The sequence below is a fragment of the Ornithorhynchus anatinus genome, chromosome 7 (assembly GCF_004115215.2).
Source record: "Ornithorhynchus anatinus isolate Pmale09 chromosome 7, mOrnAna1.pri.v4, whole genome shotgun sequence".
In the NCBI taxonomy this organism is placed as follows: Eukaryota; Metazoa; Chordata; class Mammalia; order Monotremata; family Ornithorhynchidae; genus Ornithorhynchus; species Ornithorhynchus anatinus.
The window spans coordinates 11,688,886-11,702,024 of NC_041734.1; positions in this window are offsets into that span (position 1 = coordinate 11,688,886).

A 13,139-nucleotide genomic window follows, 5' to 3' on the forward strand; every position below is an offset into this window, starting at 1 on the left:
CCTTCATGTTAATGAAATGGTCTTACCGGCAGCTTGACAATGGCATCACTACTGACTCAGAATACTTCCCCACCTCTGGGCTTTGATATCATATGAGAAGGCACCGAAGCCCAAATGAGGGCCCTTGGACAGGCTCAACCTCTGGCAGTCATTTTTGCTCACAGGAACAAGCATGCTCATTGTTTTTATCAGGGCTAGCACTTGCTGTGAGAGAGAAGTAGAGAAAATGAGTTCAGCAGTGGAGAAAAGGCAAGAGACTTAATAGATAAGACACTGATGCAGCTCAGAAAAGTTCAGAGTTATTTTTTAATCATATGAACTTCATAATTAATTATACATTGCTACATTATAATTATTCAGCTGGGATCTATCAATATTTAACTCGAAGGCTGCAGTTGCTCTGGAAATTTATTGTAAGCAGACTTGACCGGTTTAAAAATTTTAAGGGGGCTCCTCATAGCCTCTATAGCATGAACCCGAGGGCAATTCAGAATTGTATGTGCTTTTGGATGTGCATTTAGCCTTTGGATTGTGCATGAAGCCTCAGTGATAATCTTTCACATTATTTGTATCCTGCATGCAGGTTAGCTTCCCTTTCACTTGCATAATTGATTTCCATAAGGAGAAACATTCTGCTCTGCAGCTAATTACTGCCCCATGAAATTTTGATGGTACACATGGATTCTAGTATCGGAGGGAGAGGTTGTGGACAATAATTACAGCTAATATTGGGGTGAATGGCTTGTTTGGGATCTTCCTGCCTCTAGAGAATAGTGTAAGAATGCACAGAAAATGGGAGAGGATATTTATAGAAGGTACTCAATAGTAATATTGAAAAAGATATGTAAGCATTTCTTTGGCCTTGGGGGTGAGAGAACCTCGGTTCTAATCCCAGCTCTCCCACTTGTGTGACCTTGGGCAAGTCACACAACTTTTCTGGGCCTCATTTTCATCATCTGCAAAATAGGGATTAAATTACTACTAATTAATTACTAATTAGATTGAGACCTCATGAGGGACAGGAACTGTGTTCAACCTGATTATCCTGTATCTACCCTAGTGCTTAGTACAATGCTTGGCATAAAATAAATGCCTAACAAGTACAATAATTATTATATGCCAAGCACTGTATAAAGCACTGGCATAGATGCTCTAAAATCAGGAGGTAGACCAGCTAAATTTAATCCCTATTTTATGTATAGAAAATGGTGGCAAAGAGAAGTTAAGTGTCAGCAGGCAAGTAGAGGGTTCTGGATTAAAATGCAGGCCCTCTGATTCCTAGACCTGTGTTCTTTCTACTAGACCATAGTGCTCAGTGAATATGACTGAATGAATAAATAAACTCTCAGCTTTCACAATTGGAGGGATTACCTTCCAGTCAGCAATGGAGTTTCTGAAATACCACATTTTCACTTGATTTGGCATACAGCTAATTTTTTTTTTTTTGGTCAATGCCATTTGTAATTGCTTTTTGGGGCGGAAGCAGACAATCTTCTTCCTTGCTGTAGTATGTCTGTAATGGTGTCTTGTGTAGAAACTAAATGGTTCTGATTAGCTGAAGTCTCCTTCCATCCTACGTGAAGTTTTCCTTGTCTTGCTTGTCTCCCTCACACTGCATTCTTCCTATCATAAGCTTCAGGTTTTCGTTCCCTAAAGATCCTGAGGCAAAACAAATGGGATTGAGGGAAATTCTTTATATCTCTAGGTATCATCCATCAAGAACTACATCAACAGTTTGTGCGGTTAGGAATACATTTGATTGCCTTTATTACTATTATTATTTCAGTTTTTCTTTTTCTACACTTGATATGTTGAAACTATTTTTGAAATCTGAATTCTTCCATTTCTTAACTTAATGTATTTAATATACAAGGTGATCCACTACTGTAAAGTGATATTTTTAAGATGAGTGTTTCTTCTGGCTACTGTAAACCAACACCTTATGATCACTAAAGGTCTGTGAAGAAAGCTTTGTCAAACTGCAGTTTGAATTAATTATAAACAGTTGAAGCCTCATTATGACTTGAATGAGACAGATGTAAGACTCATTCTTAATTATTCTACTCATTTTAATTTTTAATTGCAAATCATTCATTAGAATTTTCAGAAATTGTAAAGATAGTTTTAAAACATGGACCATTGAGAAATTTAACAGCACATTAGTTTTTGCTTATTATGCAGATGATTATAACAGTCAGAAATAATTATCTATTTCATAAAAATACCTTAAAAAAAACCAAAACGCTGTGCAGACAAGCCGTAAGTACTACGGACAAGTATTCTGAATATTGGAGGGCAACATTAAAAGTTAGCTGCTCTTTAGAAATGGGAAACCAAGGGGAGTCAAATTTGGTATTTGTTAGCATACGGCTCCATGGAAACCCTAAGTGGAAAACATTGTGTTTACTGAAACGTGCTTTTTAATAGCCTGGGCTAATGACAGCGATAAAAATTTGCATGGACTGAATGTCAAGTTTTCATTCCATAATACATGAATCATAACGAGCTCAGATGACTGGCTGTCAGGGATCTTTTATAATTTGCTTAAAATAAACACAGGGCAATAAATAGAAATCATAAAATATGTTGGGGAAAAGCCAAATCAGCCAATTCTCGTTTCAGGAACTTCCCAGAATAAAATGAAAATTATTCTTCCCCAAAATGAAATTTCTACTTCAAACAGAAGAGAGAGGGAACTTCCAGACCTGCAGTGGCAACCTGTCAAAGAATCAATCAGGAAGGAGGCAAAGGGTGAGAGAACAACACTGAAAAACAAAATAGCAGCAAAAGTAGAAAAGAAAGCTGAACCTTTGAAGATGCATATGCAGACTCATTTGATGTGAGAGTGCCCTCAGGGATTTTGGGTTTGAAATTGTAATTTTAAAGTAGAATCACCTCACTGTTATTCCTAGGGATAATTAGTGATACAAATACCACAGGCATTTACATTTAGAAAACGTTTCAGAATAAGGATTGTCAGTCAGGATTGAGGAAAAAAGGGAGAAATAATGAAACAAAGAAAAAGCTACATTGTCATTTTGCAACATTTCCAAATGACAGGACATCAAGGGAAATCAATATATTTTGGGTGATGAGTCATGAACAACATCTGGATCTAATGTAGAAGTGAACTAGTAAAATAAGAATGTTTCTAGTCAATACTATTGGCTTGTTGGGGTTTTTATTGTTTGTTTTCCCCAAACGTGGGTTATAAGATCACCTTAGCATTGCCTGCTAACAGATCTTTTAGGTTTGTATTGCACTGAGGAGTAGCCTGTCCTAGTGGAAAGAGCACATGGGTCTGAAAGTCAGAAGACTTGGATTCTAATCCTGCTTTTTCCAGTTGCCTGCCATATGTCCTTGGGCAAGTCACTTAAGTTTTCTATGGCTCATTTTCTTCATCTGTGAAATGGAGATTCAGTATCTGTTCTCCTTCCTACTTAGACGGTGAGCCCCAAATAGACATGGACTATGCCTGACCTGATTAAATTGTATCTACCTTAGTACCTAGAACGCTGCCTGGCACATAGTAAGTTCTTCTTCTTCTTGTTACTATTATATTATATATAATATACATTATATACTATATATTATACTATATATATTATATGATAATAATATTGAAAGTTATGCAACAATGTTTTGATCTAAAGTGGGAAAGCGGAGAGTTACCCTTTTTTCTTTGCTACTTGTATAGTCCCTTCCTGCTTGGGACAACGAAACTCCTTTGAGGTACATACTGGACATGGTTTCTGGCCAAAACTGACTGAGGAAGAAGAAGCAGATTACACAGAAGAAGGTATAATCTGCTTTAAGTAAAGAGTATTGAGGAGAAGAGAAAAAAGGGTTGTTCAATCCATTTTAGGAGAGAGAAAGAATAACGAACAAAGCATCTACATATCCGTTTTCAGCCTTCCAAAGTAGGATCCCTCTAGTGGGATGCAGTGATGGCAACATAATGAATTGACCTACAGTTAACAGAAACCCAAAAATGGGTCTCTGAGAGAAGAAAGGAAAAATTAATGAGCCTGGAGAATGAGAAGAGGGCTGTTGTGCTTGACAGGGAGAATGAAAATAAAGCATAAGGATGAAAAGATAGAGAATAAAAATGAGGTCCACGTAGAGCTTCCAAAATAGATATAAAGCTTGGAGAGGTGTTTTAAGTTGAAATTTCAGCTGAAATTAAGGTTGTTATGGAACCCCAAAGGAAGAAAGGGTCAGGTGGACAAAGAAACAGATCTAAACCAATGTGTTTCTCTGTTAATTAAAGTAAATAGCATGTAGTCTGAAGGGGCAAAGACAAAGTTGTTATGAGCACAAAGGCAGATAAAAGTATTAGTATTAGTAATAATAATAATAAAGTAATTTAAGTGTTAACTATGTGTCAAAGACTGCACTAAGAGCTGGAGTAGGTGCAAGATACTGAGGACAGACATCGTCGCTGTCCCACATCAATCAACAGTATTTATGAGAGCTTACTATGTGCAGAGCACTGTACTAAGCACTTGGGAGAGTACAGTACAACAGAGTTGGCAGACCTGTACCATGCCCACAACAAGCTTACAGTCTGGGCCTCGCCCTTTAGGAGACAGAACAGATACTGAATCCCAATTTTGCAAATGGGGAAAACAGGCACAGAGAAGTTAGGTTATTTGCCCAGTATGGCAGTGGCAGAGTTAGGATTAGAACCCAGGTCTTCTGACTCTTTCCACTAAACCATGCTGCTTCTCCAAAATTGAATGCTCGCTGTAATTTAGCTTAAATCAATCCATCAATCAATTGTATTTATTGAGCACTTACTGTGCACAGAGCACTGTATAAGTAGTGCTCGGGAGACTGATATAACGGAATTGGTAGATAAATTCCCTGTCCACAACAAGTTTATAGTCTAGAGGGGTAGACAGACATTAATATATAAAAATGAAATATAGATCTGTACATAAGTGCTGTGGAACTGAGGAAGGGAAGAATAAAGGGTACAGATCCAATTGAAAGGGTGACACAGAAGGCAGTGGTAGAAGAGGAATTGAGGGCTTAATCAGGGAAGGCCTCTAGGAGAAGATATGCCTTCAATAAGACTTAGAAGATGGAGAGAGGGATAATAATGATGGTATTTGTTAAGTGCTTACTATGTGCAAAGCACTGTTCTAAGTGTTGGGGGGGATACAAGGTGATCAGGTTGTCTCACGTGGGGCTCACAGTCTTAATCCCCATTTTACAGATGAGGAAACTGAGGCACAGAGAAGTTAAGTGACTTGCCCAAAGTCACACAGCTGACAAGTGGCGGGGCCGGGATTAGAACCCAGGGGGAGAGAGGGATACTCTGTGGGCTATGAAGAGGGAGGGCTTTCCAGGCCAGAAACAAGACGGAGGCGAGAGGTCAGCAGCAAGGTAAATAAGAATGAAGTATACTGAGAAGATTGGCATTAGAGGAGCAAAGTATGCAGGCTGGTGGCAGTAGGAAATCAGGGAGGGAGAGTAGTAGGAACAAGGTGGTTGAGTGCCTCAAAGTTGATGGTAAGGAGTTTTTTAAATAGTGTGAAAAAATGGCCGTGATTGATTTCAACTTTCCAAGAGATGTAAACACTACCATATTAATACCTACTTCACATACCTCTAATGACCTATTTTCTTCCAAGGAACATGTTATTTGGGCCATTATTGACCTGGAAAGCTAATATCCAAATTTTAGTTGTCTCCTTAAGTTACAAATGTAAGATCCTAAATGTCTCTCTATAGAGAGCAAGGCCAGAAAAATGCTGGATGTGTAAGTACTTATATGTGGAGCTAGAATGGGAAGATGGGTTGCTGGGAGTAAATAATATTCATTATGCTATGATGATCCCTAGATGCCTAAATCAATCAGCTAACCAAAGGTGCTTAATCAATACCATTGACTGTATGCAAAGAGCAATATTAAGTACTTGAGAGAGTATACCAGAAGTAAACATAAAGAAATCTACCCTCAAAGGATTTATAATGTAATAAGACAGGCAGATATTTTCTGGATTAAAATGGATCTCCTTTTTTGAATTTCTGTTTCTTATCCCTTGTAGAGACTTCTTTCCATTTTTCTCCCAAGTGCTCATCTTTTCATGTCATTTTTCTTTGAAATGACATGTTTAAAATAGAAGTGGTAAAGTTGCCAATTGCTAAGGCATTGACCACAGCAGGAGTCTTAGGGAGGTCTGAGAAACAGCCTGTGAAGGTGGCCTTGAGTGAACTGAATCCAGCAGCCCCCAACAGGCCTATGTAGTAGAGCAGTAACAGTGGGAGGAAAGAAAGACAGCTCCAAGAGAGCTTGTATTGACAAAATGACCAGAGGGCAGGTAGGATGTGAGGAAAGAAGTTGATTTGGGGCATGTGGGGAATGTGGGGAGAGGGAGGCATTTGGCTTGGAAAGAAGAAAGAGCAATTGCAACTTAAGGAAAAGGATATAAAGTGTAAACACTCAGAAGAAGAAAATATGCCAAATTGGAAAACATCAATAAATGGCACTAAGAAAGAAGAGTCTCAATAAACCCTGAAAGATAGTCAAGGATAATGCCAAGGTTTTGAGCATCTGCAGTTGCCATGGGACCAGTTGTTTCCCAAAGCTGGAAGAGAGTTTCTCTTCTCATCTTTCGATTTCTGAGACTGTATTTTTACACACGAAGTAAGATTTTTAAGCATTTCATTTAGTGAACCAAATAAATTTAGATGTCAGGCCAAGCTGGGCACAAAGGTGAAAAAAAATGTGAAATTGATAAAAACAAATCATCAGACTAAACCAACCATGGGGAAGAATTGCAACTTTCCTGCGTTAACATAATCACCAGAGGAAATTTGAATCATATAGTCCTTATTTTACATTTATCTCATAGGTTTCAAGTGAATATGCACTTGAGAGGTATTTCTTTTCCCATGATAAGGCAAACTCCACATTAGCAGATGGGTCGTTAGATACTTTATAACAAAAGTTAAAGCTAAAGTTGCTGATTCTTGGCCTATCTAGTTCCCACTGTTGCTATGCCCAGTAAAATGCCCTGAAGGGGACATTTTAAGATGATATACCTTCTCCTGAATAAGGAATTGCATTCTTCCAAGAACCACACAATAGATAAGCTAATATCATCATCAGTGGTATTTATTGAGTGCTTAAGGTGTTCAGAGCACTCAACTAAGCACTTGGGAGATACAACATTAAAGAGTTGGTAGACACATTCCCTATCACCTTAACGAAAGCAGCCTCCATGCTACTGGAAGCCGTGGCTGTGGTGATGAATAACCTGGGAGAAGGGAAGAGAGAAAAGTTCAAACTAGTTCTTTGATCCAGGGTACTTCTGAGAAGACCTGGCCAGAGAGATGCACAAGTGGATTCCAAAAATGTTTTAGGAAATCTAGAAGTGGAGAAGGAGAGTGAGGAGAAATGTGTCCTAAATCCTGGCCACGTAAGGACTTTGCATTTTCGTCTCGCTACCTTAGGCTCAATGAGATTGTTGGGCTGCAGCCCAGCTTAATGTAGCAGCAAATAGTCATCATCTCTGAAATTTCTGCAACTCTCACTGGCAGCAGTGTGAGCTGGTGCATAAAGCTGTGAAATCAAACTCTATTTTCAGCTCTACCTGAACCCGGGACCTGGGGCACTTCACCTGGCCTACCATTACTCGTGCTTAACTCTGCAATGGGATACAATCTCTACCCTTTGCCTCAGAAATATAACAATATTCTGGAAGAGTGCACTATGGTGGTTGCTCTCTATTCTGAGATGCAGTTGGTTTCATAATAATAATAATAATAATGTTGGTATTTGTTAAGCGCTTACTATGTGCCGAGCACTGTTCTAAGCACTGGGGTAGACACAAGGGAATCAGGTTGTCCCACATGGGGCTCACAGTCTTAATCCCCATTTTACAGATGAGGTAACTGAGGCACCGAGAAGTGAAGTGACTTGCCCAAAGTCACACAGCTGACAAGTGGCAGAGCCGGGGTTTGAACCCATGACCTCTGACTCCAAAGCCTGTGCTCTTTTCCACTGAGCCACGCTGCTTCTCTGTTTCATGTATCTGTACCACAGTGACCAGGCCTGGAAGCCTACAGGGCTGAGGAACAGATTGAGCAACAAATGTTCTCCCCTTCATTTTACGCTTGGCTCTTACTTTTTAAATCGGTGTTGCAGGATAACAGCCAGAATATCGTCATCCACGGACCATGTGGCGGGGCATATGCTGGACTCAGTAAAGTGGAAGGTGGGGGTCCTGAGGAGATTTGGCAAAGGATCACTGGCTTCTGCTGGATCCCAGGAGCCCCAGAGTACTTTCAGGAATGCTGCAGATTTTATTTGTTCAATTAACAAGTTTAATTGGGTTGTGGGTTTCTCTTTCTGGAGTAGAATGATGATTTTGTCCAAGAAACAACCTAGCATGGGGGAGAGGTAAGCGTAAAAGGAATTAAAGAGAGGAAATTGTATTCCTTTTTAATATTGCTTCTGGATCTTCCAGATCTAGACTTGCAGGGGAAAGAATCAAGTCAAATATCTGAATTATGTATACAAAAATATAGTTCTATTTCAATAATGGGGACATTTTAGATGAAAGCAAATCTTTGTTCTGAATTATCAGGATATCTAATTTCTATTTCAAATTTACTGGTCTTAGGCCTTAAAAACCTTCCCACTATATTTTACTCATACAGCATAGCTGGTTGTTCATTTCTAAATCAAGCATTAGTTTCACTGTAGCCTTCATTTAAAGAATACATCGTTCCGAACAAACTCCGATTTCTTGAAATTGGGCAGAAGAAAATGGCACTGGACCTTCTTTCTGTTTGTCCGGTATGAGAATACGATTGATGAACAGTTCCGATTCAGTGACAGGTGTTTTGCTAGTTCAGATTGTAATCTTTAAAGTGGGGCTAGTATAATAAGGGCAGTATCAATCCAGTACTTTTTCCTATTTGCTGAGGTGCACGTGAATTGGGATGTGATGATGTGCCCACATCTCAGGCCCGGCAGACCCTGCCAGTACTTATTTTGTGCTACCTCCTAGTCTATTAGCAACACTCTGTCTTCTGACACATTTTATTTTTATTTGGCTGCAGACTATTAAACGTGACCCACACCAGAGAAATGGAATCCTTTTTTGCTACTCTAGTTATAAAAGAGACCTGTCTCTTCCAAGGGCCGTTAATCATTAAAATGACAAATGGAAAGGGGAAAAAAAGTTTTTAGGAGATTAGAGAATATTTGTGCTTTGGCTCTCACCTGATATTCCTGAAAGTTTATTTCAATGTTTATGGAATGTAAAGTGAGAGGATCAGTTTGGATAAAAGTGTTGGCAGCCCCTAGTTGTGTCAATATTCAGGTTCTGGGGAGAGGTGGAACTAGGGTCAAGGGATTCAAAAGAAACTACTTGTTTTAAGGACTATATTTCCCAGAATCATCTGGGAATGAAAGCCTATCAGCAAGGTGATTTGAGTCTTTTCTATTAAGGAGGATTGATTTATTGACTGATTGATTAATTAAGAAGAGGGAAGTCAGGCTGGGGCTAACAAATACCACATTGTAATATTCTGTGGCAACATGAAGCCTCTAAGTTTTCTGGGGTCTTGTTAAGCTTTCCCTCTTTACTTCTATTGGGCATCAAACTATTAAGGGAGCATTGTACTAAAAAAAGAACCTGAGAAAGCTCTGTGTACCTTACGATGCTTCCCTAGATCTCAAAACATAGAAAAAGAAATTTAGTTTCAAAGAATTTGCCGATCTTATTGAACACTTACTCTGAACAACAAAATGGCCAAAATGAAGAAAGGATAATGGAATGCAGGAGAATTTTCAGTAATAATAATATTACTAATGCTACTAATAACATTTAAGAACTTACTGTGTGCTAAGCAGAGTTCTCAGCTCTGGGGTAGAAATAAGATAATCAGATTGAACACAGTGGACTCACAGTCTAATAGGAAGGAGAAAGGATACTGAATTGCTGTTTTACAGATGAATAATAATAATGTTGGTATTTGTTAAGCGCTTACTATGTGCCGAGCACTGTTCTAAGCGCTGGGGTAGACATAGGGGAATCAGGTTGTCCCACGTGGGGCTCACAGTCTTAATCCCCATTTTACAGATGAGGGAACTGAGGCAGAGAAGTTAAGTGACTTGCCCACAGCCACACAGATGAAGAAACCGAGGCCAAGAGAAGTGACTTGCCCAACATCACAAAGCAAGAAAGTGCTTGAACAAGAATTAGAACCCAAATCTTTTGACTCCCAAGCCATTTCTCTTTCCACTACGCCATGCTATTTCAAATCCACTCCCTTCAACTTTAGGTGTATGAATTAGGTTTTGTTCTTACGGGGTGTTGGTTTAAGCAAGCAGTGTGCTCTAGTGGAAAAACATGGGCCTACGAGTCAGAGGAATTGAGTTCTAATCCAGGCTCTGCCAATTGCTTACTGTGTGACCTTGGGCAAGTCACTTAACTTTTCTGGGTCTCAGTTTTCCTGTTCTACCTCCTACTTAGACTGTGAGCTTCATATGGGACAGAGACGGTGTCCAACCTAATTCACTTCTATCTACCCCAGTGCTTAAAACAGTGTTTGACAGAGTAAATGCATTACAAATACCATAAACAACCAAGCGTGGACCTGGGGAATCTTCTATTCTGGAGTGCTTTGCCTCCAGCACTCCACATCCAGAAGATGCTGGGAAGCAGTACTGATTGGTTCTGGAGCTATCCCAGTTGCTGTTGTGTATTCTTAGCAGGTCTGCAGTCCATTCTAAACCTTCCCAAAGGCACTCTCTGCTTCTGGGTCCTGCCTACAGCAGATTGACTCTCTGTAATCTAGTCCTTGTTGGTGAATCACAGCTTATCCCCATCACTGTCCCACAACTGAGGTTGAGAATGGTAGCAGTAAAGCAATCCAAGTTTATATTGAGAAGTGAAGACCAAGAATTTAGGGGGGGGTCCTACTGTTTTAGACTATGCTTAGACTGTCTATCCTATGAGAGACAGGAACTGTGTCTGACCTGATTATCTTGCACTAAGAACAATGCTTGGTACATAATAAGTCCCTAACAAATGCCATTATATAGTTAGGATAATCAAAACGATTAGAAAAAGCAACTAACTGAACATCAGAGGTATATATGCCACACTCTTTACTCCAGTAGTTTCTGATTCTTATATAAATATCTCAAGTTTTCTACCTATGAGGTGATGAGGTCACCATTTAATTCAGTCGCCAGTAAAGTTTTGCTCCAAATCTGTCTTTCCATTTTTATCAGTTACCTTTTACCTCCAGCAATTCCTTTTCCTTAATATTTCCTTCTACTTTTCCTTCCTTTTTTCTCTAACAGCTTCTTTGCTGATCCCTCTCTGGAGACCAACCTCAGCTTTTCACAAGATGCCAGTTCCCGATTTAATTAGGATGCCAAGTGCAAGAGAGCAAAAGCCCAGCACTATGTATCTTCTTGTCAGTGGTGACTGAGGTAGGAAACTTCAGCAGCTCTACCTGTTGAGGGTTTGGAGGCTTTTAATATGTGAAGGAAACATAACATTAATAGAATAAGAATAAAGTAATTTAGAAAATAAACACTGCTTAAGAGGATTATAATACATTTACCTTTTGAAGATGCTTTAACTGCATAAGTTATCTTTTAGCGTCCTAGAAAAGGTCATTTACTTTACTAAAATATACCCTAATGGTTTAATTAGGGTAAAATTAAAGATAATTTGAGAGTGATTATTGCCCTCCTCACAAGTAACAATACAATCCCAGTAGTTTTACAACCCTCAAGGTGATTTCATATTTAATGTATGCAGCATGGCCTAGTGGATAGATCATAGGCCTGGGAGTCAGAAGGACCTGGGTTCTAATCCTGGCTCCCCCACTTGTCTGCTCTGTGACCTTGGGCAGGTCACAACTTCTCTGTGCCTCAATTGCATCATCTGTAAAATGGGGATTAAGACTGTGAGCCCCACATGGGACAACCTGATTACCCTGTATCTAACTCAGAGTTTAGGACAGTGCCTGGCTCGTAGGAAGTGCTTAACAAATACCGTAAAAAATTCCATTAAGAGGGAAATTCCAGATGGAAAACAACTTAAAAAGAATCCCATCAGATCTGACTCTTCCAAGTGAGTTGAGATGATTTTCAAGCAAGTAAGGGTGTGAGAATATACCCCAAAGTCTGATTATTTCTGAAATACATTTTGACAGCTGAATAATTTAAATCTGTTCTGCCTCCAACAGAAGCCAAAAGTTGTTGTCTTTTCTTTCTCCCCTATTAATATAGCCCTCCCTGACTGACTCCCAGCTCTCTTCTCTCCCCATGCCTTGCCTGGCACATCCAATCTAAGGGCCTTCTACATTTAGACAAACAAGCTGTCACTGTAGGGGGGAAAAATAGTTCTTTACAGGTCCAAAACGTAAGTTGAAACAGAAGGCTTCACCTCATTAGAATTCTAAACTTTGGTACTCTGCATCTATGAGTCTTGAAATAATATAATGCTATATTTCTGATTAGGCATGGATAAATTCCTGGTAGGCAATAAATGCACTTGGCTCTGACTATCTGCTTACTTTCTCTATTTCTAAAATTGTTTGCAAACATTGCAGAGCATTAACCATACATCAGAGTGGTAGAATTGGTACTTTTGCCCATATTATTTACCGCACCAAAAGCAGTACCCTTGGTCCTTTTTATTGAGATGTTTAATAATATTGAGAACTTCTAAGGTGTAGTACAGCAATTTGTCAGCATTGACAAATGGCTTGGTTTGCAGTCCATTTGCTTTATTTATACTAGATTCACATGAGTTATGGGGTGGGAGGAAGCCAGGTAAAGACATGATGCCAAACATCAGGGCAGAGCAAGACAAGGGTCTAGGCTTTGAAGAAGCAAGGAAAAGAATGGCTGATTTTGCCAGATAAAAGTAAAATATTTGGAGGGAGAAACTGAACCTTCTCTCCCCACCAATACAACCCATGCTCTTTCCACTAGGCCATGATGCTTCTCTTCTGGACAATATTTACTTTGATTACTATGCATATAGATTTTTGAAAATAAATTACTGTTTGGAAAAAAGGTTTCAAGTGGATGGTGAGAAAATGATTTACTTGGTAGAGTTACTATAGGTTTCCAACTTTGGGGCCTAGTGGAA